The sequence below is a fragment of the Podarcis erhardii genome, assembly GCF_964252035.2.
Source record: "Podarcis erhardii genome assembly, chromosome: 1".
NCBI classification, from domain to species: domain Eukaryota; kingdom Metazoa; phylum Chordata; class Lepidosauria; order Squamata; family Lacertidae; genus Podarcis; species Podarcis erhardii.
The window spans coordinates 29,828,067-29,855,769 of record NC_138497.1 but is presented as its reverse complement, the minus strand read 5'-3'; the positions used below and the strand labels follow the sequence as shown (position 1 = coordinate 29,855,769).

The 27,703-nt window shown below is 40.4% G+C and overlaps 1 long non-coding RNA gene across 4 annotated transcripts; it reads left to right on the top strand.

Annotated features, from left to right (window-relative positions):
- The first annotated feature begins 1,018 nt into the window (after nt 1-1,018).
- Nucleotides 1,019-21,151, top strand: LOC309344835. Of its 4 annotated transcripts, none has more exons than XR_014157900.1 (4): nt 1,019-1,432; nt 13,378-14,728; nt 17,174-17,239; nt 20,575-21,151. It is a non-coding gene; the product is annotated as an uncharacterized lncRNA (long non-coding RNA). The 4 variants fall into 4 exon arrangements; XR_014157901.1 differs by having other exon boundaries at nt 17,174-17,485; XR_014157902.1 differs by having other exon boundaries at nt 17,171-17,239.
- The last annotated feature ends 6,552 nt before the right edge of the window (nt 21,152-27,703 follow it).

Sequence of the window (27,703 nt, the reverse complement as noted above, 5' to 3'; positions counted from 1 at the left end):
CTGCCCATGGAAAAACCCCTCCACCAACATGGTTATCATGTTTAATGGATATTATTATTAATAATAATTTATTATTTATACCTCGCCTGTCTAGCTGGGTTTCCCCAGCCACTCTGGGTGGCTTCCAATAGAATATTAATAAAAAAGCAATAAAACATCAAAAATTAAAAACTTCCCTAAACAGGGCTGTCTTCAGATGTCTTCTAAATGTCAGATAGTTTATTTCTTTGATATCTGATGGGAGAGCGTTCCGCAGGGCGGGCACCACTATTGAGAAGGCCCTCTGCCTGGTTCCCTGTAACCTCACTTCTTGCAGTGAGGGAACCACCAGAAGGCCCTCGGAGCTGGACCTCAGTGTCCAGGCTGAACGATGGAGGTGGAGATGGTCCTTCAGGTATACTGGGCCAAGGCTGTTTAGGCTTTAAAGGTCAGCACCAACACTTTGAATTGTGCTCAGAAACGTACTGGAAGCCAATGTAGGTCTTTCAGGATCGGTGTTATATGGTCTTGGCGGCTACTCCCAGTCACTAGTCTAGCTGCCGCATTCTGGATTAGTTGTTAAAGAAGTGCCTAGCTATACAGAAAACAATATAGGACAAAAGTTGTTACTGGATACTGCCTGACTTAATTTTATTTATTTATTCAACTTACCTGTTACCCAATAACAAGAATACTCTGGGAAATGCACGAAAAACAATTGAAGCAATTTTAAAACTCCAAAACCCACACAAGTAAAATTCTATATGGCAGCAGTAATGCTAAAAACAATCATTTTAAATCAGAAAAGAAATCTAAAAATCATGGTGAACAGCAATTAACCTAAGGCGCAGGAAGTTCCACAGAACTAAATAACAATGTGAAAACACAGTGTGGAGAATTGCTGTGTGTATGGCTGTCTGTTGATGTTTTGTGCTTTGAAACATATTTCTATGGCAATGTCAGAGCACAACTGTCAAAGTCCAAGGCCTTGTGCTGTTCATATGTTGCAAGACTGCTTAGTGGTGGCTTCTTGGTGACAGGCTCTGAAAGGGGAGAAAGAGGCAATCACTTTTAATATTGATAGACAGGGTCGGGATCAGTAAATTTTGATTGGTCGGGGGCGGGGGGAGAGACTCTGATTAGCTGTATATTCAAGCCAGTGAAGAACAGGCAGTTAACTGTCAGTTGGGAGATAACTGTCAGTTGGAAAACAAAGTTGGGGAAGTCAGTTGACGAGGGAGGTGTGAGGCAGAGGCCAGAGAAAGATGAGGTGAAAGTGGAAAGATGAGGCCCGAATATTAAGCTGTTCATTCCCAGTGCATAAACAATACTTTGCTGGTAAAGATTGGAAAAAAGGAAGCAGGTGGCTGAGTTAGGCTAGGAGAAGCCTAATGTCTTACCACAACCAGATTTTTTTAAATCAGCCAAACTGTACAAGCAGCCAGAAGTCCAGGTGACGAAGCTATGGGATCATAAGCAGCCTGTCCTTAGTAGTTGCAATGGGTTGTGAGTTAATTCAACTGTGGTTTAGAGAATTTGGCTTGAGGTAAAAGCTGTTTAACTGTGGGAGGCAGTGGAAGACAGGAGTCACGAAGAGTTGGACACGACTAAATGGCTAAACAACAACAAAAAAAGCTGTTTAGAGGCTGGTGTCAGCAACATTGTCTCTCAGTCTGTAGAAACTGCCATAAAGTGCATGCAAGACACCAGTTTAAATATCAGTATTGCCTTAAATACACAAAACCCTTTAATAAACAATATTCTCAACAGGTCATACTATATCCAGTGCTGGTGTCCATCTCATGCTTAAGCCTACTGCACCAAGCAATGAGTAGGATTTTAAAAGGAACGAGCAACTGTCGAAAGGGTCACCTTGAGGAACTGAATTATTGTCGCAGGGAGTTCCATGGAACCCAAAATATAAAAATTAGAAAGCACGAATACCCAAACTTTATAAAAAGTAAGATCGTTTTCCTGTACATGGTGGGACTGGTCTCTCCCCCTGATAATGCCAAAGATTTTAAAAGTGGAGCTTAAAAGATCAGTGAAACTGAAGAAACTCTTCTCAGGTACTGAAGAGACATTAAAAAGGGGTGCCAGGCAAAACAGTCTGGAGGAAGCATTCCATAAATGGGGGTCACTTCTAAAAAAGCCTTGTGGCCACCCATTTTATCTCAGCTTGTGAGAATCCTCTGTTGGTGATCTCAGGGTTCAAGTGGATTCGGCATGGTCCCAAGTTGTAAAAAAATCTTTAAAGGTCGGAATCAGCACCTTGAATTGGACTAGAAACATGGCAGAAGCCAATGAAGATGAAAAAATGCTGGCATAATATTACTGGAGTGTCTATTTCCAGTTAGTACTCTTGAAGCCACATTCTATGCCAAATGAATTTTCTGGACCATTTTTAAAGAGAGTCCCCAACTGCAATGCTTTGCAACAATCTAACTGTAAAAAGTCTCCACTGTTCTCACATCATTTTACTGGTGCTTCTGGCCTATGATGAAAGCGGATTATGCGTTCACCCTCTGCATCTCTGCTGCTTTGTTTATTGTCTCTCAACTATGCTTCTATAGCAAAAGCACCAATTTGCACCACCAATCAAATGTGTTCCCTGAAAGGAAAGGCGCCAATGAGAAAGAACAGTTGCTTCCATTTTCATCCTGATCTCTGTGGAGCAATAATGGAGTAAATAAAATATGTTTCCCCACTTGGAGCAAAAGAGTTGTAAAGTAGAAAGCCAAAGTAAATATACTATACAGGGACAAATAAAAGGTGTCTGTGAGAAACAATTAATTGGCATGTTACTAGCACATGGGGATTTTAGTTTCAAATCTCTTCTTCATGTTTATATAGTCATTCTGATGCTAAATCTCACCTTCAAAAATCATGCCCGGAAGAGCTTAGATGCTAAATGTTACCTTCTTTAATGACCAGCCTGGCTGGATGAGGCTCTCCAAATTGCTATGCTGCAGAGGTTCACCTCATGGTGATCAGGAGAAGGGCCTTTTCTGTAGCGGCCCCCTTCCTGTGGAAACACTTCCCCCTATGAATTGAGGCAAACATATCCATTAATGCAACGGTGCTTGCTGAGGCCTTTGCTGACCATTAATCCTTGTTGCAGTCTTTAAATTACCTGCCGTTGACCTAGCGGTTACCTGCCGTTGACTAGATTTCAAGTTTGTGGGTGGAATATGACATTGTGCTATTATAAATGTTCTGTATGCACAAGCATATCAGCTTGCCAGGTGGAATGATCTCCCCTTCCCCCTGTCCATGTGCTGTTCTGGGGATTCTCTCTCCCAAACCAATTTCTGGGGGGGGGGGCACATTAGGTATGTGGAGGGAGGAAATGGGGGGGGGAGGCCAATGGCAAAAGTTCTTGTGAGTCTTGCTGATAGGGTTCATTAGTTGAACCCTGCCCACTCTATTTTTCTTTTGGGAGACCACTATATGAAGGGTCAGTATATAAATATTTTTATAAATATAAAACTGACTGCATATTGGTTAGCCCATGTTAAAGAGGTACAAAGAGTTACATTCGGGGGAACATTGATTCAAGTCTTACTGAGACAGGAATTTGCTAAGAGGCCTCCGGCAAGCCATTATCTCTGAGTTTGTTTGTTTGTTTGTTTGTTTGTTTGTTTGTTTTTTATTAAAGGTCTACACTGTCCTTCATCCAAGGGTCACAGGGTGGTTTACAATATAAAAACACAAAAATACATAATAAACAAAAACAATAGTGCCCCCACCAGTTTAAAGGGCCATAGGTTGTTTAATTAGCTGAATGCCTGGGAGGAGAGGAATGTTTTCACCTGGTGCCTAAATAGATGTAATGAAGGTGCCAGGCAAGCCTCCCTGGGGAGAGCATTCTGCAAATTGGGAGCCACCACAGAAAAAGCCAGTTCTCATGTTGCCACCCTCTGGACCTCTCAAACACATGATGAAGGGTCTCAGATGATGATTTCAGGGTCTGTGTTGGTTCATATGTGGAGAGGTGATCCTTGAGGTTCCAGTTCTTCATCCATAAAATGGGAATAAAGACACCTATATCAGTATTATTGTGAGGAAGAAAGAAGTTATATACCAGCCTGCCAAGTAGAAGTGTTGAAATAACACAAAGAGGCAGGCCAGGTTTAGGTTACACAATTGTGGTTAATGTCAGGATACACCCTAGGGCCCAGGCAGCCCCTGGGATGAGACGAAACCTCTCTGGGCATCCTCCTGGTGTTGCACAGTTCTGGGATGTCCATAAATCTTTTTTCCCCCAAATATATTTTTATTAATTTTTACAATACAAAATTATAAAAAAGACATCCACTTTATCACCAATACAATCTTTTTGGACTTCCATCAGCTCCTCTGAGAATCCTCCGTTTTAATCACTTCTTACGCATTCCCTATTTAATATTGCCTTACGTTAATAACATATCCTGTCTTTTTCTTTTTTACAATATTTCTACTATTAATTCTTCACAGAGCTTCCTGTAAACTTACAAACGTTGTCTGATCATCACATATACTTTTCATGTAATCCGTAAATTTACTCCAGTCCTCAGTGAACTTCTGGTCCCGCCGGTTCCGGATCCTTCCTGTTAATTTATTAAGTTCTGCATAGTCCATTAGTTTCATTCTCCACTCGTCGATTGTAGGTAATTCTTCTTGTTTCCATTTTTGGGCCAATAGTATTCTTGCTGCTGTTACTGCATATAAAAACAACCTCCATTCTTTCTTCTTAATTTCATTTCCCATTATTCCTAAAAGAAATGCCTCTGGCTTCTTTATAAATGTATATTTCAACATTTTTTTCATCTCATTATATATCATCTCCCAGAAGCATTTTACCTTTTTACACTCCCACCACATATGATAAAATGTTCCCTCTTTTTCCTTACATTTCCAACACTTATTACTTACTTTATACATTTTTGCTAACTTTACTGGTGTGATATACCATCTGTATATAATTTTCATCACATTTTCTTTTAATGCAGTACAAGCAGTAAATTTTAATCCTTCATTCCACAATTTTTGGGATGTCCATAAATCATCAGTCCTGGCATGCTCCAGTGACACGCAGCAAATGTCTACGTGCACACTCACTCAGCAGAGATCAGCAGAAACGAAGTGGAGAATTGTGTGCTCATTGTAAGCTTTTATTCAGCAATATTTACAGGACAAACGGTCAGGGCGTTCTCTCACTTCAGCTCTGAGAGAAAACAGAAAGTAAAAAGTACACAAACACAGAAAGTGGAAGAGACAAAGCTAACTTCCGTTCTCAGGCTTTTCCAAGCTTAGAAAATAAACACAGGCAAGTGATGTAACAATCACACACCCAGCAACAGAGGACTGATATACTTTTTTTTAATAAATTATTTTTATTCAATTTTTCCAATACAAAATTTATACAAATCATACCTCTTTTTTATATCCATTCTCTTTTTGACTTCCCTCAACTTGCCTGATACTCCTTCCCTTCTTAATTTCTTACACATTTCTAAAGCCTTTCTTCAATTGTTTTTATAAATTATTTCTTAGTTTTACCCATATTCTAACATTTCTTCTTACAGAGCTTCATTAAAACTTACAAACGTTATTTGATTATCACTTAATTTATGCATATATTCTGTAAACTTTTCCCAATCTTCTATAAATCTCTGATCTCGTCAATTTCAGATACTTTCAGTCAGTCTATCGTGTTCTGCATAGTCCATCATCTTCATTCTCCATTCATCTAGTGTAGGCAACTCCTCTTGCTTCCATTTCTGAGCCATTAGTATTCTTGCTGCAGTCACTGCATATAAAAATAACTTCTTTTCTTTCTTATTAATCTCATTCCCTGTAATACCAAGTAAAAACGCTTCTGGTTTCTTAAGAAAAGTGTACTTAAACATTTTCTTCAATTCATTATATATCATTTCCCAAAAGCTTTTTACTTTCTTACACTCCCACCACACATGATAGAATGTACCCTCTTTTTCTTTACATTTCCAACATTTGTTACATCCTTTATACATCCTTGCTAACTTCACTGGTGTTACATACCATCGATACATCATTTTCATCACATTTTCTTTTATTGTTGTACATGCAGTGAATCTTAAACCTTCTTTCCATAATTTTTCCAAATCCTCCATTTGTATATTATATCCAAAATCTTTGGCCCAGTCAATAATAACCGATTTTATCTCTTCATCCTTTGTGCCACTCTAGTAATATCTTGTACATTTTAGCCAGCACTTTAAAATCACAATTTATTATTTCTTTCTGAAATTTCGACTCTTTATCCTCAAAGCCTCTTAATCTTAAATCTTTTTTAAACATTTCATTGATTTGAAAATAATGCAGCCAATCATTAACATATTCCTTAACTACCTCAAACGGCTTTAAACTCCATTTGCCTTCAATTTTTGTTATTAGGTTCTGATAAGTTGTCCACCCCCCTTTCATATTGATTTTTTTCACACTCAACGCCTCCAATGGTGATAACCAATACGGAGTTTTGGCTTCCAACAAGTTTTTATACTTTTCCCAAACCTCTATCAGAGATTTTCTTATGATGTGGTTTTCAAAACCTTTATGTACTCGCTTTTTGTCATACCATAAATAAGCGTGCCACCCAAATCTGTTATCAAATGCTTCTAGGTCTAATAAATCAGTATTTTCTAATTTCATCCATTCCTTCAACCAGCAGAGGCAAGATGCTTCATAATATAATTTCTGGTCTGGCAGGGCGAAGCCTCCTCCCTCTTTCGCATCTGCCAATAGCTTAAACTTTATTATCGGCTTCTTACCCTGCCATATAAACCTTGAAATTTCTCTTTGCCAATTTTTAAAAATAGCTGCCCCCCTGATTACTGGAACAGTTTGGAATAGAAATAGCATCTTAGGTAGCACATTCATTTTTATTATTGCAATTCTTCCCCAAAATGAAAATTTCATTCTTCCCCACACCTCTAAATCTTTTTAAATCTTACTCCAAGTTGGTATATAGTTGTTTTGATACAAATCAATACTTCTGGGGGTTAACCAAACTCCTAAATATTTAACCTTCTTAACCACCTCTATTTCTAGTTGTTGCTGCACTTTATCAATAGTTTCTCGGTCCATATTTTTACTAATCATTTTTGTCTTTTTCTTATTCAAAATAAATCCCGCTAATTGGCCAAACTGCTCTATTTCATTCAGAATTTCTGTTACAGTGTTTGTCGAATTTTCCAGAGTTAGTACCAAGTCATCAGCAAAGGCCTTAACCTTATATTGTTTACTTCCTACTGTTATCCCTTTTATCTGTTCATTACCTCTTATTGCTCTTAAAAAGACTTCCAAGACCGTGATAAATAACAATGGTGAAAGCGGACATCCCTGTCTTGTACCCTTGGTTATTTTTATATTTTCTGTTACCACATTGTTCACTATTAATTTTGCTCTTTGATCTCTATATATTGCACTATTACCATTCATAAATCCTTGTCCAATATCCATCATCTCAAAGTTTTTTAACACAAATTCCCAAGAGATATTATCAAAGGCCTTTTCCGCATCCACAAATATCAACATAGCTTGCTTGTCATTCCTGGCATTCAAATACTCCAAAATATTAATTACATTCCTAATATTATCTTTCATTTGTCTGCCAGGAAGAAAACATGCTTGATCTTCATGTATCAAACCCTTCAACACCTTTTTCATCCTATTTGCTAATATGTTAGCAAACAGTTTATAATCATTATTTAGAAGCGAGATCGGCCTATAATTCTTAACTTGAGATATATCTGAGTCTTGTTTGGATATTAAAGTAATATATGCTTCTTTCCAAGTGTCTGGTATTTCTTTTTTTTTGTTTTTTTTTGTTAATATATCATTACTTCTCTGTGGTACAACTAGGATGTCCTTCATTTCTTTATAATATCTTGCACTAAATCCATCCGGCCCTGGAGTCTTTCCGCTTTTTAATTCTTTAATTGTGTTTCTTATTTCTTCTATTTCTATCCTCTCATTTAGTTTACTTTTCTCTTTCGTCGGAATCTTCTGCACCCCTTTCTCTTTTAAATATTTTTCTATTTTCTTTCAATTGTCTTTCTTCTTCTTCTTATATAGTTGTCTATAAAAGTCCACAAATCCTTTCCTTATTTCTTTCGGGTCTTCAATCTCTTTATCTTCAACCACAATCCTATGTACCGTATTTTGTTCTTTCCTTTTTTTAATCTGCCACTCTAGTAATTTCCCAGATTTATTTGCATATTCAAAGTTCTTTTGTCTCATCCTTTTGATGTTCCATTCCACTTCCTTGTTTATTATCATAGAGAACTGCGCTTGTAATGTCTTTATATTAAGTTTCAGTTTTTTATTGTTAGGTCTGTCAATAAGTTTCTTCTCGTTTTCCATAATTTGTTTTAGGATTTCTTTTTTCCCTTTTTCTCTGTAATTGTTTTTGATTGCATTCTGTTGTATGAAAAAACCTCTCATAACTGCTTTGCCAGCGTCCCAAACCATACTTGTTTTTGTTCCTTGATTCATGTTATTTATAAAATAATTTTTGCGCATTCTCTACTATTTTTTGATCATCGAAAACATTTTAATTTATTCTCCACCAAAAAGATTTTTCTTCAAATCCTTTTAAAGTACATTTTATTGGGTTGTGGTCTGAAAGCACCTTAGGTTGTATTTCGATCTTTAAAATTCTTGTAAGATCATTTGTTATCCAAATTTGATTGATTCTTGACATTGATTGATTTGCTTCTGATTGATAGGTAAACTGCTTTTCCAATGGGTGTTTCAATCTCCAAATATCAATTAAATTGCAGTTTTCTACCATCGAGAAGAAAGTCTTTGGTAATTTCCCTTCTTTTGATTTTCCTGTTGCTCTTAATCTGTCCATCTCCATTGAAACCACTGCATTCATATCACCCATAATTATAATCTTTTGATCAAAATATTCAAATAGTTTCTCTTCTAAGTTTCTAAAAAAGTCCATTTTGTTTTCATTAGGTGCATACACTCCAACGATTATTATTTTTTCACCTTGCCAATTGACTTGTACTGCCACAATTCTGCCTTCTTCATCTTTAAAAATTTGTTGGGCTTCTATTTTATTTTTAATATATAGAACCACTCCTCTTTTTTTAGTTTTATCCGATGAAAGGACTGATATACTAACAGTTCTATCACATGGAGAGGGATTGAGCTTTTATAAAGTTATGTCATGAGATGTGCCAGATTCTGCAACATATGAACTGTATTGTAGCATAATGAAATTGTCCGCAATACAATTTGAGGAAAGAGAAGGGAATTACCTAGGATGGTGATTAACTAGAACATCAGCAGTGATAAATATTTTTCAATTTTATTCACTGGGTTTCTAAAATCCAATTAAGGCCAAAACCCAGTTGATATTTTGTTCATCACCTTTTCTGTGGCTCTCAACTGCGTAACTTCAGAAATATTAACACAAATGTGACTGCATGGATATAGGTAATCTTCAATTCTAGAGGATTAGACCTTTTCTGAAGTATAAGAGCCCTTCAAATGCTGTGGCAACTTAGGAAAGCTTCAAAGTCACACATTTTCTAAATGGAAAGTAGGTACAGCAATGAATACTATATATAAGGGGTCCAGAGTGGCAATTGCAAACAAATACACATTGCATATATGTATGGCTTTTCTGCCTGTAAATATGGTCTCTGTTCACTGGGAAGTGCCATCTTCTGAGCACACATGCACACAGTAAAACACACAAATTTGGGTGGGTGGATGACTGTTACACATGTTTCTTTATGTGCTTAGCAGAAAGTTCTTAACAGCCCAACTGGCTCTCATAGCCATATACCAGCCATGTATGTCGTCTTGTCATTTTTGCTACCTGGCTGGAACTGCAAAACCAGGGGTTTATCCAGCACAAGCCACATGGCTGGTAGGCAGATTTCAGCTCATATAACTCAAATTTATAACTTCTGAGTTGTCTTTCTTGCTCTTATAGCTTTAGAATGGAATTGTCATCAAGCGGAACCTTCTTTACAGTCTCGGTTTACCACTTGCGTACTTTGCTCTCCGATGTTTTTACTGATTCTTTTAGTAGGTCCTAAAGGTGGAATAACCGGGAATTTGCCAGGGTTTTAATACTGGAAAAGGACTCACCCCTCTGATAGTCCTTCACGTCTTACTTTCCACAGATTCTCTAAGCAAGTCAGAAGGATATCAAGAGACCTCTCAGTTTGCACACTCCACCTTTTCCACATGGGGGTCCATTGGGCTAACCTATCTGAGGAACCCCCAAATCCTGGTTCTTGAACTGTCCCTTAGGGTGAGGAAAGAAATATGGCACTTTCTGCTGCCTCTATCAAATCTCTTGACATGGAAGATGCAGCCTGTTCATACCATGTCTGCTTGGGTTATGCTTTTATTTAGGATTAAGAAGAAAGGAGAGATATTCTATTGTGGTCCGCCATACCAACATTTTAAAAGTCACTTATTTCCTTTTACTTTATTATTAAAAACAAAGTTCCATGAAATGTATATGCAACAATATTTTATAGCTCTATAACTATCCTGACAGCTTCCACAACCTCACCTATAATGCTATATTGGCATTTCCTTTTGCATATAAGCTTTACTATAGACCAGCCATTTGCATCCTCCATATAATATTAGAGGTAGGTTGCAATTATCCTACAGATTCTAATTTCTGATGAATTACCTGTAGTTGGTCTGTCCAGTGAGCACATGTCAGTTCAACATCCAGCAGTAAAGCATCTGCTTTGCACGCAGAAGATCTCAGGTTCAAACTCCAGCATCTTTACATAGGTCTGCCTGAAACCCTGCAGAGTTGCTGCCAGTCAGTGTTATTTTCAATGAGCTTTGGCATGTCTAACTGCCTAGAGCTGTAAAGGTTCCTGATCTCAAATGATCTCAGCACTGGACTAGCTAGCTTGCTTTAACCTGTTTGAAGAGAATATCCATGGCAACCTGTGTGATGTCATAAGTCTTTGTGCTGGAAACACCAAAGAAGGGCCTTGCCAAGTACACAGGCAACTAAAACAGGTGATGTCAATAAGCTGCCAATAGTTAAACTAAGGAAGGGATATTGCAGGTGAGCTAGATGGACCAGTGGTCTGGCTTAATATAAGTCATGTCCTATGCACCTATGGAACTTCAGCATAAGGACTTGCCAATTTACTTTAATGAAGGGAGAAGCTCCTGTCTCTCCATTCTGTGGCTACGAACGAGGAAGCCCTTGCAGACGTAAACATTTCTTGTGTGCACTGGAACCCAGTAAATGGAGATAACTGTGGGATTGTGATGACTGATTCATAGGATGTTTGCAGCCCCAAAGTACAGCAATTACCTGTTGGTAACCAAGAGGGAAAATGTTGCTTGTATAAACACACAGGAAGCCTGCTGCTTGGGTCTACTTTTGTCCACAGATGTATCACTGTACCATGATTTAGCTAATATTAAAAATACACACATAGCAAAGTCTTAAAGAGGTCACAGATAAATTATGCCTTGATCTGCTTTCTTCTGAACTAAGTCAGGATGGGCAGGTAACCTAGATCTGAGATAGAAATCTATAGTAGGGGTTTAGGTTCCTATAGCGAACTAATGCAACATCATACTGCAGAGCCATTTGCAATATCTCTGTGATGCAGCCGAGCCAGCATATAATGTGGAGTAAATGTTGTTTAGTAAAAGAAAGAACACTGATAAATGTCTGGCCATTAAGGTCAGCCCATGGAGAATGAAACAAGAAACTGCTGTGAAGAGGGAAATAGAGGCGAGGGAGGAGGGAAAAGTTTAAAATTCAGCACCATGGACAGTAGCACTCACATTTTGGTATAATGGAGTTTGCACAAAGCTTAATTTTCAGTCTTACATGCTGAAGCACCATAATACAACAGTTATTTTAAGCCTCTTGGAGCTTTTCTAAACTCTTTGTGTGCCGAGTGCTTGCCACACGCCCACCTGTTTTCAATGATTTGGGCGGGGCGGGGGGATAGAGAAATGGAAAGAATTCTTTGCAAGAGCACTCAACAAAATGACAGGTTTAATAATCTGCACTTAGACAGCACTTTTCATCCAAGGGTCTCGGAGATCTTTATAAATATTCATGCACTTTATACATATTTTCAGCCAATGTACCATCCCTTTCCTCCATCCCAAACAAGTAAATATACCCCAATTCCCCTTTTGCAGATCTGGAAAGGCAGACTCAAAATTCAGGGGAAGCGAAATTTAAAGGGCAACCCTTTGTATATCTATTGAGAAGTATGTCCCATCGAGTTCAGTGGGACATTGCTCACAGGCAAACGTATACAGGATTGCATCCTCAGAGTGACCAAGCAATTCTTGTGGACTCATAAAAAAGAGTCAGCTATAAAGATAGGAACAGAAATAGGGTGGGAGATAAGAAAATAGGCTTTTTCTTTTTACCAGTAGTTGGCAATCATTGGGACATAGGGTCATGTAGTGTGTAATATTGTGGCTTTTATGTAATGTCAGCAATAAATGCACAGTTTTATCAGTAACTCTTTATAGCAGACTTTAATGTGCAGCTTTGAAATCTTGTAGTTCTAGGTTGCATAGGAAGCTGCTATATACAGGGTCAGATTATTTGTTCATCTAGCTCGGCATCTACTCTGACTGGCAGTGGCTCTACCAGGTTTCAAGCAGAGGTCTTTCTCATTTCTGCTCCCTGATCCTTTTAAACTGCATATATCATGGACTGAACTGGGCATGTTTTGCATGCAAAGTGTGTGCTGTGCCACTAAGCTGTCTTTCCCCATAGCTTCATTGCCTTCCAGTCTCTTTCCAAGCTTAATTCAAAGTGCTTTTCATTAGTTTTAAATCCCTAAACAGCTTATAGCCAGGATACTTAAAGGACCATCACCTCCTACATTAGCCTGCTGGTCCACGCAATGAGCTAGGAGACCCTAATATATGCACTGCTGTCATCTGATGTTTCGGAGTTGGGAACACATGAAAGGGTATTCTCTGTTGTTGCACCCTTCCCTGGGGGATCCTTGGTGATTTATGTTTCATCAGGTCATTGGCCTGATTGATAATTGACCCTGGCTCCTTTATGCACTGACTGATCCATTTATCTGTTATGCTTATGTTTTCTAAGAGAGCACTGCATAAGCGGTAAGACTGTCACACAATTAAATAGTTGGTTAAACACATTAGTCAAATTGATCAACAGATTAAACTTGTACAAATCTGCATGTGCATAAGTCCCATGATTTGTAAATAAAATGCTTTCTGAATCAATCTACTCAGAAGTAAGCCCAACTAATTTCAATGGGACTACAAGGTAATCTGCAGAACTGCAAGTATGCAAGTACTCAGAGTGTTCTTTTCCCTTGGTGGTCAGACAGAATAATCACCATCCTTTCTCCTTTCCAGACTGACTCCTCCAAAAGCAAGACAAGGACCAGCAATGGTACTCACATACACAAAAGCTCTAAGCCTCCATGCCTGCAACTAAGCCATGCTCCCAGTTCTGTCAAGCAACTGAGGAGTGGGTGGAAGAGAGAGGAAAATGGAAGATACCAAGATGAGAGTGGGGGAAATGGAAAAGGCTTCTTCTAAGAAGATATCCAATTAATTTGGAGAGATTTGTAATCATTTCGAACAAGCAAAAGTAATCATTTAGACCAGATGTTTTGGACTGTAACTCCCATTAGCTCTAACCAGGATGTCTGTGCTGGCTGGGGATGATAGGAGTTGTAGTCCGAGACATCTGGAGAGCATCAGGATGGCAAAGCCATTTGATCAATTGATTAAACATCACAGCCCTAATGATAATTTATCCCGTTCCTTTGCTGGTAATATTGTGATTAGGATATATCAATTCAGCACTAAGAAAAACCTGTTTAGACATGCACTCACAGCCTTGTTGACTTAATCCTAGAAATTCCTAAGAACAGATTATTATTAATTAGAAGTTATTGACAGCCTCTTTATTCCAAATGGTATCTTTAAATTAAGCCAGTTTCAGAATACCTAACTCTCTGGGCTATATTTTCTATCTCCTTCAGTATCAGGATAAATTCCCAAGGGAGAAATAGAATTGTTTCTTACAGTGAACAGGATAGGAAAGGACGGCACTCAGAGACAGTGGCACTGTTTAATCAGATGCAATAGACTTCTAACTTACTTTGAAAAGGTGCACAGCTTTGCACAATTCACTATCTCTAAAACCTTAGTTCCCCATCTGGAAAATGAGAGTAAAAGTGACCTGCATTACTATTTTGTTATAAAGTCAAGCAGGCCACAAGCCACTGGGAAGTTGTTCTGCACAAGTCCCCTTCCAAAATCATTGTACGATGACATTGTGCAGCTCCTATTTATTTCAGTGAAATTTGCACAGAGGAGTCCCTGGTGGATTGTGCCCATGGGGTGTGTGTGTTATGCACATTAAAAAGTGTCATGGGCCTGGAAAGGATGTGAAAGCCACATAAATGCATCCTCGGGGCAAAATGGCAGAACAACGAAAGCTTTGATGGATTTATGCTGCGAAACAAACTCTTTAACATTCACTGTTCTTCACAAAAGCTACCCTTCAACGTGGACTTTGTCTCTGCTGCCTTGCCTAAGGCAGGCTGCCCAGCTTTTATCCATTAATGTTCATTGCAGAATCTCAACCCCTTTAAGAAGTGGCAGCGAGCTTGTAAATCCTGCCATCCGATGAGCTGTGCTGTTGCAGTGTGTCAACTCAATGTGTGGAAGGGAAAACAGATGTGCTAAGTAGAGGGTGGGTTTCTCTCTCTCCTTGTTTACTGTGTGGTTTATCTCCTTTTCAGTCTTCCTCTTTCTGTTTAAATATTTGATGTCATTTTGTTTATTTCTGTGACAAATGATTTGGGGTTTCATTTCCAGAAACAGAAAAGTGTCAGCAATGCCAGCATTGTTGGGGCATCTGTTCCTTGCTATTAATTAGTCCCTTTCCTTGCTTGCTTGCTTGCTTGCTTGCTTGCCTCCTAAAAACAGAGGTGCCTACATCATGTAACTGTCATTTATTTGTAGCAGCAGATCCATTTCCTTGAGACTGTCTCTCTGGCTGCTTTTCAGTGCCTACTTGTGTCCAGTCTCAGTGAAAAGTTTGTGGAATTTGAAGCCACAAGATGTGATGGTGGTCACAAGCTTAAAAATGCACTTCGATAGATGCACAAAGGATAACCAAGCAATCTGCTGGTTGGGAATCTGAAGGCCCTGGGCTTCATCCCGGTCCACCAACAATATGTCTGTAGCACCCAAACCATTGGAACATAGGAAGCTGCAGTGTACTGAGTGAGAATATTGGTCCACCTAACTCAGTGTCATCTTGTAGCAGCTCTCCAGTATTTCAGACAGGGATTCCCTCCCTGGCTTACGGATACTGAACCTGGGACCTTCTCAAAGCAAAGTAGATGCTCTATAACTTAAGTACAGCCCTTACCCAATTGTTTTTGGGATGACACAAAAAGCATGTTAGGGGTTGTGATTATGTTCCTACTTCATTCCTTCCCACTGGAATTAGTTAGAAGGAAATTACTTACACAAGGGCAGGCTTGTGGCATGTTTTGGGTGACCTCATGGAATGCAGAGCAGGTAGGATTTGATGTAGATGTGCTCCTCCCCTGTGCCATCTATGCCCACTCACAATGCTTCCCTATTTTCAGGGATTTGGAGGGTGGCCTAGCTGGCAGAGCCTTTGTGTAGCATACAGAGACAATTCTGCAGGTGGGGTGGGTTTGAACTCCAGAGGTTCTCTGCCTCATCCTAACACCCTTCACTTGATGGAGCATTGAATGTAGGATTGCAGCCTAAGGCCATCAATGACTACTAGCCATAATATAACACCTCCAGGTTTGGGGGAAGTTTAGCCATCAATACAGCTTGCAACAGGAGAAGAAGGCAATTGTCTTCATGTCCAGCTTGTGAACTTTCTAGATGAATCTGACTGGCCAGTATCAGAAACAGGGTACTGGATTAAATGGACCTTTAGTCCACTCTAGCAGGGTTCTTATGTACAAAGGAAAGTCATTACTGTAACTGGCTTTAAATAAGGCTGGAGCAGTGTTTTTTCAAAGGTTGATTTCTTGTTAATGATTAAAGTAATTACCCCAGTTTATGAACACTTCTAGGGCTTTCAGCTGGCAAGTGGTCATCATCTTGAAGATAATAAAACCCAATTTGTTTGCTTATTAAAAGCATTTATATCCTGTCTTTCCATCCCCAAAAGGGCTCTCTAGGCAACTAACAACCACCTTAAAATATACCATAAAATTTAAAAAAAGAAATCTGAAACAGTAGCATTAATACCAAATTATCAGCAACAGGCAAAGTGTAAACAATTTAATATAAAATTATCCAGACTAATGCATGTCTGAGTAGCAGCATCTGTTCTCTAAAGCAGGGGTGGCAAACCATTTTACACCCAAGGGCTGAATTCCCTTCTGGAAAGCCTTCCAAGGGCCACACACCACAGGCAATAGTGAGAGTAATGAATGTAAATTTACCTTTGTGCAGTAGGATAGTTTCTATCCACACATACATATCCCTCTCTCCTCATCCAGACAAGTAAGAGGCATTAACAGAGTTCAATGACACATTCTAGCCAGGCAAGAACACTTTGGGTTCCCTACCCCTACTCTAAAGACATCGAGGGAGAACATTAACTAGGCTTCCTGTGGCAAGGAATTGCATAGCTACCTGAAGCTTTGTGAGACACAAAGCAGGGCTTCCACTAAGCCACTGACCTAAGCAGTCAGGCCGACTTAAAGTTATCAGCACCAGCATTTACTGACACCAGACAAGAATTCCATTCTATGGCCACATTCACACCACACCTTTAAAGCACTATGATACCACTTTAAGCAGTTGTGGCTTTCCCCAAAATAGTTCTGGGAGCTGTAGTTTATTAAGGGTGCTGAGAATTGTTACGAGATACATTTTCCCTAAAAACCCTAATTCAGGATTGGGGAGCCTGGGTGTCACTGGACACCCAGTGTCACTGGACTACAACTCCCATAACCCCTAGCTATTGGCTATGATGGCTGGGGTTTATGGGAGTTGTAGTCAAAAAAAAGTCTGGCAGGGCATGTGTTCTCCAACCCTGCACAAAACAGACTGGGTTCTGGGTATGTTAAGGACAATTTTTTCTTATATGAAACTGCCTGACAACTCTGTCCTGCCATTTCTCTGCCCTTCTCAGCAGGTATGCACAAGAGACAGAGCCCTTTCTGCTATGACGCCCAAACAATGGAATAGTTTCCCCAAAGAGGTACACTGAGCCCTGCCTTCCTCTTCTTGACAGACAGTGTGTTGTCCCAGCGAGCTCCTTAGAAATGCTGCCATACTAAATATTGTATACTGAATTTGCTGTAATTTATTATTTTATGTTGTTTTTACGGTGCTTGGACTGTGCATATTGTAAGATACCTTGGCTATATTGTGTGCCGAAAGGTGAGATGCAAATCACTGGAAGGAAGGAACAATGGGTGGAGGCAAGGCAGTAGGACAGAGCTAGGTGAGAATCAGTATTACATCTTGTGTAAATGTCCCCCATTTCCCACCCTGTCCTTCAAGACTTTATTCCACATCCAAACATGCAACCCCAATGTATTTTGTGGACCTTTTGCTTAAGGGGATTATAAAAATACCACTCAGGCCTTTTCAAGGGAGGCATCCTCTACTAACCAAGTGTGAGTTTCTCAGCTCTTTTGGTAGGAACTACGCTACAAGCAAGCATTAGTCATATGGGATCCCTTCCTACTCTACCTACAGAGCAGATTTTACTGAGGGCTAGTAAAGACAATTGCACGTAAAGAAAAAGAACAAACCTTCTGGCATTAACAGCTGCAGAACTGAGTCAGTGGAATCACACAGAAACACACTTTTTTTAAAAAAACCACAGTCCCACACTGTTATATAAGTTGTTGAAGGCTGCAAATGTTAACCAGAAAGTTGAGGGGCTCTAGGATATTACATTAAAATTCAAACTTTTATACTCATGAGCACAAAGTATCTGATTAGGAGATGCCCATGTGGAAGATTCATTAATGACTAAGAGATTCATTTTACTAGGGTTCATCCACACTTCCACTTGTGCCCTGCCTAGAAAGCACTGGTCCGAGAGGCTTTCCTCTTGATGCACATTTTCTAGGCCTCAGTTCGAGTGGTTTTCCCTTTGCCCTGCTCCTTTCGAAAGGAAAACCCATTCTTTAGTGATAGATCATAACAAATGGCCATCTGGGAGAAATCCAAATTGCTGCTTGCTCCAATTGAGTGGTAAAGAGTGGTATTCCCCAGGGGAGAACGTGGGTGTTGCTGTGGTCTCAACCACTGAGCCGCTTGGGTTTGCTGATCGGAAGGTTGGCAGTTTGAATCCACACAATGGGGTGAGCTCCCGTTGCTCTGTCCCAGCCTCTGCCAACCTAGCAGTTTGAAAGCATACCAGTGCAAGTAGATAAATAGGTACCGCTGCGGAGGGGAAGGTAAACGGCGTTTCCATGCACTCTGGCACTCGTTACCTTGTTCCGTTGCACCAGTAGCAGCTTAGTCATGCTGGCCACATGACCCGGAAAGCTGTGGATAAACGCCAGTTCCCTCAGCCTGAAAAGTGAGATGAGTGCCGAACCCCATAGTTGCCTTTGACTGGACTTTACCGTCCAGTGGTCCTTTCCTTTCCCCTTTCCCCAGGGGGGAAGCAGCAGAACAAGAGGAATAAACACCTACTCTTAATAGCAGACTTGGAGAAGAGCAAGGCCAGAATAGATGATGGAGACCACATGGTTACTAACATACAAGCTATGTGTAATGTAGTCAGTGCCAGCCTTAGCCATTTTGCTGCCTGAGGAAAAGGACAAGACAATGCTCTCCCATTCCACAGAGGAGGCAGTATGTCTCTGAATACCAGTTGCTGGAAATCACAGTGGGAAGACTGCTTAGGTCTTGACTTTGGGCTCCCCATAGGCTGCTGTGAGAACAGGATGCTGGGCTAGGTGAGCCACTGGCCTGATCCAAAAAGGCTGCTCTTACATTCATATACGATTGCACTATATGTTTCTATGTGGGCAAATGAGATCAAGGACAGTGAGAGCAAAGAGGAAGGGAAGATGTACAAAGAAGAAGAGGCCAAGTTCCAAAGAGTATCAAAGGAATACAGATATTTAGCAATATTAGCATATTGCATGTGTTGCTGGGATGGGGCAGTAAATTGTTCGGCTGCACCATACATGCATTTCAAAGCAAATAATGATTACATAGGACTCAAAGGCAATGAGACCAAGGACAAAATGAAGGCAAAGGAGGAGGAAAATAATTTTGAGAAGATCAAAGGAACACAATTGTGTCAATCAAAAACTGCAAGACTTAATAAAAATCAGGGATACGTTTTGAACACAATATTAGGTCAGTTGTTTTGGCTCAACTTTATAAAAAACTCATTCTTTACTAGGTAAAGATTCATAGCATAAGTGGCTTAAATCTGCCATAAAGGCCATTGCAAGCTAATTTAGGATGATATTCATTGTTAGTCTTACTTAGACCCCCTGAAATAAATGGACATGGGCAAATTTAGGTTCATTAATTTCAGTGAGTCTACTCTGAGTAGGACTTAGTTGAATATCACCCATAATATTCCATGTCTGTGGATTTTATGCAAATTTAATAAAGTGTTTTGTTTAACAATGAAGATATACGGATGCTAACTTCATCCACCCAGTTGGCAGATGGGAAACATAGCAAAGGAAATTTAAACTGGGCTGATTATTCAAAAAGCTATCCTTTATGGATGGATGCATTTGTCAGTGTCAGTTTCTCTCGGTTTCTCATTTTTCCAGTCTTAAGTTCTTCCTCTCCTCCAATTTCTGCACACTTCGTTTTTTAAGACATGAAAATTCATGTGGGTGGTATGCAACTAAGCTTTCCTCAAAATAGACCCATTGAAATCAATGGACATGATTAGGTTCATGAGATTAATTTCAGTGGGTCTACACTGAGTAAAACTTTGTTGAAGGCCACCCTGTGCTTTTTCGTGTGCATTGCTCATTTTTTGTATGCATTTTTGCCCGTAATTTCCCTCTAATAAAATGCATCCCTATATGTTATTTTCACCAATGTGCAAAACTTTACGTGCACTTTCCCCAGATATAGAAGTTGTCATATGTATGCTCTGATTGAAGAAGTACACTGCAAAATTCAGAGGCGTGAATTTCAAAGGAGGGCGGTGTTCCGATTTGCATATTGGGTCAGGAAGTGTGAACTTGGTAGGTTTGCATTAAAATGCACACTGAACAAATGTATCCCCCCCATCTCTAAAACCCATCAGATTCAGCAGGTGACTGTGGAATAGCTCAAGAGGAAAGCCAGCTTGTTTAGGGATTTAAAATGGATCCCGCAGCACTGCAGGAAGGAGCTCCGCATGACCATGTAGAACATGGACAAAACCTGAGGAGACAGATCTCCATTTAAGAAAACATGAATGAGTGGCCAGTTGCTCTTTCCTCTGATGCCACTGGTATTAAGGATAGTAAGGCAACTATAGGACCAAACTATATCTGGTTGTTTGTTTTTTAATTTAAGTGCTCTTCAAACATTTTTCTTTGATGGTTTCAGCTCTTCTGACTGCTCCACCATTTGGCAAGCCCACACTGACTGCTCTGCAGATGCTGCAGTGACGTTGTCCACGAATGCTTTGTAGACTTTATGGAAACATATCACTAGCCCTCAGCAATGGCAGCCATCAGCCAATCAGATTGTTATTGGAGCCCAATGTTCTCAGCCTTGAGGAGCATCTATTTATTGGACTGTTCCATCTGAGTAAAAGGAGGGGAACACATGTTTCATATTAATCTTCATTTCAACTAAGTTGTTTTAGCTCATGCTTTATTATGGCACTTTGTAACAATGCATCAGTAACAGCAGCCCCGGGGCAGTGCTTGCGTGCAGCAGGCTGAGTGTCTAAACTGCTCTCGAGACAGTCTCTAATCACACACAATGAGGCACTCCCTGGTGCACCATATGAATTTATAATAGCAATTTATATGATGCCCTGAAGCATGATTTGTATTTGGTCTGGGATGCTGGGGTTGGTTTGGGAGGGGAACTGCTTACATTGTCCTCTCTTTCACCACATTTATATGGTGCCTTTAAAGCACAGAGGGCAAAAACCTAAACATACACTCCTGCATTAGTTGGAATTTTGGTCAAGTCTTTTATTTCTAGTGTGTAAGCACCAAACTGGACAAAAAGCTATTTTGACAATTAGCAATTGCAAGTAACAGATCTTTAAAAGATAAATGGCAGGTGTGGGGGATGGATCTGGATTGGTATCCTGAAGTGATTGGGGGCTTAATCCTTCCCCCTCCCTTGCTGCACTCCCAGTTCAAAGCCAGTTTCCCAGCTCTCCTATTTGCGTTGAAGGAAAAGCTCCCATCTATGTCAATGGGAGCTTTTCTTCCAATGGAAATAGCAGGTCCTGGGCAGCCTGATTCAGATCGAGAGCACAGTAGGGCTTAAAGGGGTAAAGCCTTCCCTACTCTGGAATGGGTGCCCTGCGCCTACTATTTATAAAGCCATTCTTTTACAATTAGTATTCTTTTAAAATTGGTGTCTTTCTAATTTGGCCTTAGGGACATAGGAAGTTGCCCAGGGCCGGCCCACACTTGAGGTGAGGGGAGACAACTGCCTCCTAAGAGAATTAAGATACAGTGGTGCCTTGCAAGACGAAATTAATTCGTTCCGCGAGTTTTTTCGTTTAGCGATTTTTTCGTCTTGCGGAGCGCGGATTCCCCGGGTATTAACGGTTTTACGAAAAAGGAAGCAAACTCGCAAGACGTTTTCATCTTGCGAAGCAAGCCCATAGGGAAATTCACCTTGTGAAGCACCTCGAAAAACGGAAAACCCTTTCATCTAGCGAGTTTTTCGTCTTGCGAGGCATTCGTCTTGCGGGGCACCACTGTAATTTCAGCAAGTGTAGCTTGGCCTGGGAAGACAAACAAAGTAAACTTTCCATTAAGTTTAGCCTGCACAGGGCTTGCTATGTTTAGGCTAGTTAACAGTGAAATTGTAACTTCAGTAGCGGCGTGAACTTCAGGGCCCAGAGGGGCCCCAGAAGCAACTTTAGTGCAATTGCTTTAAAAAATTGGGACTAGTAGATCCAATTTGAGTCACATTGATTTGAATCAAATTGATTAATTTTTAGTTGTATATATTTCAACAATCCCAAAGTTTGAGAGTCAGTAGCACAGGTGTTGTAAAAGTGTGTTGAACTGTCATGAAACAATCCCATTGAAGAAGAGAACAGTGGTTGTCCAGAACTTGTTGCTGGTTGTGAAGGGGCCCCTATGACAGTTCAGTCTTCAGGCCCCCAGAAATGTAGGTCTGCCACTGGGGAGATGAGACACCAACTTGTCCTCAGGCAAAAACATGTCCTTGACTGATCCTCTAAAGGTCTTTATCGAAAGAGTGTCCTTTTTGAATGCTTGCAAAGGATGTCAGGATGACCAAGGGGGAAAGAGGACAGGGCTCCAGTGTCTTTGACACTTGTACTCTTTTCAACTACAGTGGCACCTCAGGTTACATAGGCTTCAGGTTACAGACTCTGATAACCCAGAAATAGTGCTTCAGGTTAAGAACTTTGCTTCAGGATGAGAACAGAAATCATGCTCCAGTGGCGCGGCGGCTGTAGGAGGCCCCATTAGCTAAAGTGGTGCTTCAGGTTAAGAACAGTTTCAGGTTAAGAACGGACCTCCGGAACGAATTAAGTACTTAACCAGAAGTACCACTGTAGTTTGTAATCCTTTTTGTAAGTATAGGTTATCTCAGTGTTTCCCAACCTTGGGTCTCCAGCTGCTGTTGGACTACAATTCCCATCATCCCTGACCATTGGCCTTGCTAGCAAGGGATGATGGGAGTTGTAGTCCAAAAACAGCTGGAGACCCAAGGTTGGGAAACACTGGGTTATCTCACTGCATAGCTTCACCTGTTGCAATGTGCCCTTCTACACACAGTTACTATAGACACACAAATTCTTATCTCCTTTGCATCGCTTCTCATCTAAAGAGTGTCATCTTTTAGAAAAAGAAATAGTACCTCGGGTTAAGAACTTTGCTTCAGGATGAGAACAGAAATAGTGCTCCGGTGACGCAGCAGCAGCAGGAGGCCCCATTAGCTAAAGTGGTGCTTCAGGTTAAGAACAGTTTCAGGTTAAGAACGGACCTCCGGAACAAATTAAGTACTTAACCCGAGGTACCACTGTATGCTATACTTGGGCTGTCCTGCCCCACCAGGAATGCTACTAAAGGAGCACTGTCATCTTTATCTCCTCTGGTGGTACCTCAGTCATTCACAAACTAAATAGCCATGTTCTTTCCAGAAAGCAGAGCAGCTCTGGGCTAAAAGCCCCCTGACAGATATTTGTCTTCTGGTGATTTCTCCTTGTGCTCTCTCCTTTCACCTTTCCCTCCATATCTCCCCCTGTGCACCCAATAAATTGTTCTAGGGGTTTCTCCAACCCTCTGGATTAGATTTGGGGACAATGTGTGTTGAGGGGGGGAGGGGGGAAGCCCCACTATGCAAGCAGGAATCCTTGTAGTGTCAGGAAACAGTAGATGAATGCAGCCCAATGATTGTGAGCCTAATGGGAAATATACATGTGAAGTGGTGTGCCCAGCAGTAGCTTGAGCCAGTGGTCAGTTCCGATTACAAATGAACCAATACACCCCTGCAGTATTTTCACATGTGCATTTACATTCTTGCAGGCATATGCATCATTCAATGCCAGTCGCACTCACGCACAAACACGCACACACACCATTTCCATAATCAAGACCCCCATGGGTTTGTTTTCAGGTGCTGTCTCACATACAGATGCAGGTATATTGATAATCCTTCCTATTATATCCCAAACAAAATGTTGCATTATCAAATAGCATCGTTTATGCCATGCAAAGTTGTGTGTGTGTGTGTGTAGCTATTAAACAAATGCAATTGAGTGCGCTGGGAGGAGGTGGAAATGGATTGCAAATCAGGGGTAAAGAGATACAGCCTGTGAGTCGGTCAGAATAATTTCTGAACTGGACCTCCTGCTGGAGTGAAAAATGACGTTTACAGGAGAGAGGCTTAGAACTAATCTTCTGAAATGATGGTAAAGTGAATTCTTTCCAGGCTCTGCTGTGATTGCTCTTTCTCTGTCTCTGTTATTCCTTATTATTGTAATGAGTTCTGCTCTCTGAAGTGGGTAAGGTCACCATCCAGATAAGATCAGTTTCGGCTGCCACAACGGAGATGATCCGATCACAATTTGGACCTGCCACTTCTAAATTCACCTTGGGTATTAGCTTCTGGAAAGGAGATACTAAAAGTGCTAACTTGACAAAAGTGGGTGGGAAGGCAAAAAAAAAAAAAAAAAAAAAAAAGGTATGGACAATAAATAACCCAGCTACCCTTGTTCTGTGACTTGAGCATTATCATTAGAAAACCTAGATATAACAAATAATCTGGAACACCTTGCTTTCCATTTCACAAAGACATTTGGCAGTGTTAATGCTCTATCAGTGATTCAACGGATGATGTTTTAGAAACAAAAAGGCCAACTTTCAGAATACTAGAGGGAGCCATTTTCTAATGGGACTCGACCAAATGCAACCCAGGACACCATCTGAAGCTCCCACCTCAAAATATCTGTGACTTGTAGTAGTATCTCATTCCTTCCTTCTGCCGTTTCATTTTCAAATGTGGAAACGGTTGGTTTCTAGTTCAAGACACATACAAAGTTCAGCTAGGGATCTGTAAGGACAGAATGACATGCTATTATTTGAGCCACACATGGGGTTCCCAACTTCCCAATCCTGAATTTGTCTTGCAATGCTAGTAAGAACACGAGAAGAGCCAGCTGGGTGAAGCCAATGGCCCATCTAGTCCAGCATCCTGGTCTCACAGTGGCCAACCAGATGGCTGTGGGAGACCTGCAAGCAAGCTTTCAGCCCAAGAGCTGTCTCCCCTCCTGAGGTACTGTATTCAGAAGGTATTCAGAAGGATTACTGCCTCTGATTGTGGAGGCAGAGCATAGCTAGCACAGGTTGTAGCAGTTGATAACCTTATCCTTCACAAATTTGTTTTAACCTCTTTTGAAGCCATCTCATTTGGTGGCCATCACTGCCTCCTGTGGGAGCAAATTCCACAGTTTAACAGTGTGCTGCGTATCAAAGAAATTCTTTAATTCGTCTGTCCTGAATCTTCCAACATCCAGCTTCATTGAATGGTCATGAGTTTCAGTGTCATGAGAGAGGGAGAAAAACTTTTCTGTATCCATTTTTTCCATGTTGTGTATCGTTTTCTGAATGTCATGTCATGACTTGTCTTTTTTCTCAACTAAAAAGTCCCATATGCTGCAACCTTTCCTCATAGGGGACTAGCTCCATCCCCTTGATTATTCTGATTGCCCTTTTCAGAACCGTTTCCAGCTTTGCGATATCCTTTTTGAAACGAGGCGACCAGAACTGTATGTTGCACCATAGCTTTGTGAAATGGCATTATGATATTGGCTGTTTCATTTTCTTCTCCCCCCCAATATGTAATACATATTGTATTACATTTTACTTTACACTTGCTCTTCAGAAATGACTTCCCTCCTTCCTTCTTCTGGTTTTTTATATCACATATATTTTCATCACATTATTTTCTTCCATTTTGTATATTGTTATTCATTTTCCATATTTGTCCATAGTGTATCTATAAACAAATAAGTCCTCGTGTTTATACAATTCTTGTTGTCTGTCTGTATGCATTTACAACTACTGTTAGTTATATTAGTTTCCTTATACATTTTGCTTCTTATTATTTTCATTATCCATCACTTTTCTTAATCTTTCCCGTTATAGGGGACTAGCTCCATCCCCTTGATTATTTTGATTGCCCTATTCAGAACTGTTTCCAGCTCTACAATATCCTTTTTGAAACGAGGCAACCAGAACTGTATGTTGCACCATAGTGTTGTGAAATGGCATTATGATATTGGCAGTTTCATTTTCAATGCAGGGAAGAGGCAACTGGTGCAGTTGAAGGTAATTCACTCTGCATCCGATTTCCGCTTGCCAAGGTCCCTTTTGTCACCCTGTTCCAGAACTCCCATTAAGACAGAAGGGGGCGGGGAACTTACAAGAGAGACACAAGGCTTACAAGAGAGAGCAGCGCATGAGGAGAGGTAAGCACATGCACCCACCCACCTATTTCCCCCCAACACCTACACAAATGTCAACTCCTTTACTGGCATGATCTTGGGGAAAAATGGGTTTGGCCACATTTATTTGCTGCAGCAGTGTGGATTCCCACCATTTTCAATTGGCACCGTATTTTTTCCCTTCAATTATTCTTAGGGCTAAGTCCCATAAAGTTTACTTGTAGTTTCACAGTCAAAAGCAGGAGTAAGATGACGTGAAAACTGTGCGCATCTATATATTTTTATCCCCAATGTATCCACTGAAAAGTAAACATAGGCTTCTTCAGTCTTATAGTGACCACCCAACTGTTAAGCAGTATGTTAAGGATTTCCCATATGTAGATATATGAATTTCCAAGGAGGAGAAAATAATGTGGGAGGGGAATCCTGGGAATTTCAGGTTTTCATTTAAAAGCTATTTTAACTAAGGGGGTGGGGGAGAGAAAGCAATTTTGTTCCTTTCAGCTCTGTGAAGGAAAGGTTGAAAACATGATGGCAACACTTCTAAGAGGTAGGTAACTAAAACACCCCCAATGAATTATGTCTTCAGAGTCGTGATTTTGAAGGGCTGACTCATTATTTCATTTCAAATGTATCTACTTAGTGATACCCAGGTTTCGGTCATTGACGGAAAGATTCAGAATGTGGGAGAAGGCTTTTCATGGCTAATATGTCAAAAATTGGTTCATTAAAACTGAAATCCTATTCAAGGCAGAGAGTCAAAGAAATGTGGTTGATGTTGAGGGGGGGATGTCATTAAAGTTTGATAGAAGGTTCTCTCCTCTGAACAGAAAACAGACTGTTCCTTAATGCTCTCTGCTTTACAGGAGAAGTGGAAGTTAAGAACAAAAGCCCACGCGTATTGTTCCGTTTGGGGGACGTAATGGGGACAGGACGTAATGGGGAGGAACCTAGAGTGTGTATGTAATGCTTTCTCACTGTTACTAGTAAAGAAAAGTCCCGTCCCCCCAACTTCAGTCTCCAGAATGTAAATCTATTAAATAGTGTACATTTAAATTACGATACTATTGATATTTCTGATTTTTTCTTGATTGAACAAAGGTTGTTTCCTTCTTCAGATGAGCTGACTACAGCACTTTTTGTAACGTTCCTCACTTTCTAAAAACACTTCGAAGTCTGCTCTGAGGCAGATGATATGGCTTTGTGAATGGTTCAAGGGCTAGCCAATGAGTTCTTTGAACAGCCCTGCTCTGAGAAGGTTGGGGGCGGGGCAGTTGCTTCAGGACTGATACAACAGCTACTCCAATCAGCACTATGAACACTGGGCTTCTGCTCAACTTTGGAAAATCTGTGTCAAAAATGCTGCGAGTCCCTCAAAGCCATGTAACCCCCTTTCTCTGCCATCTCCTTATTGTTCTTTTCTACCCACCTTTTAGGGCAAGCTGTCACAAGATACAACAATAGCATAAATAATAGATAAAATTATATATAGGAAGCCAGGAATAAGATAAATGCAAAGCCTGGAGGAGGAAGCTTTAGGGTTTGTTTAAAGGTCACATGAGA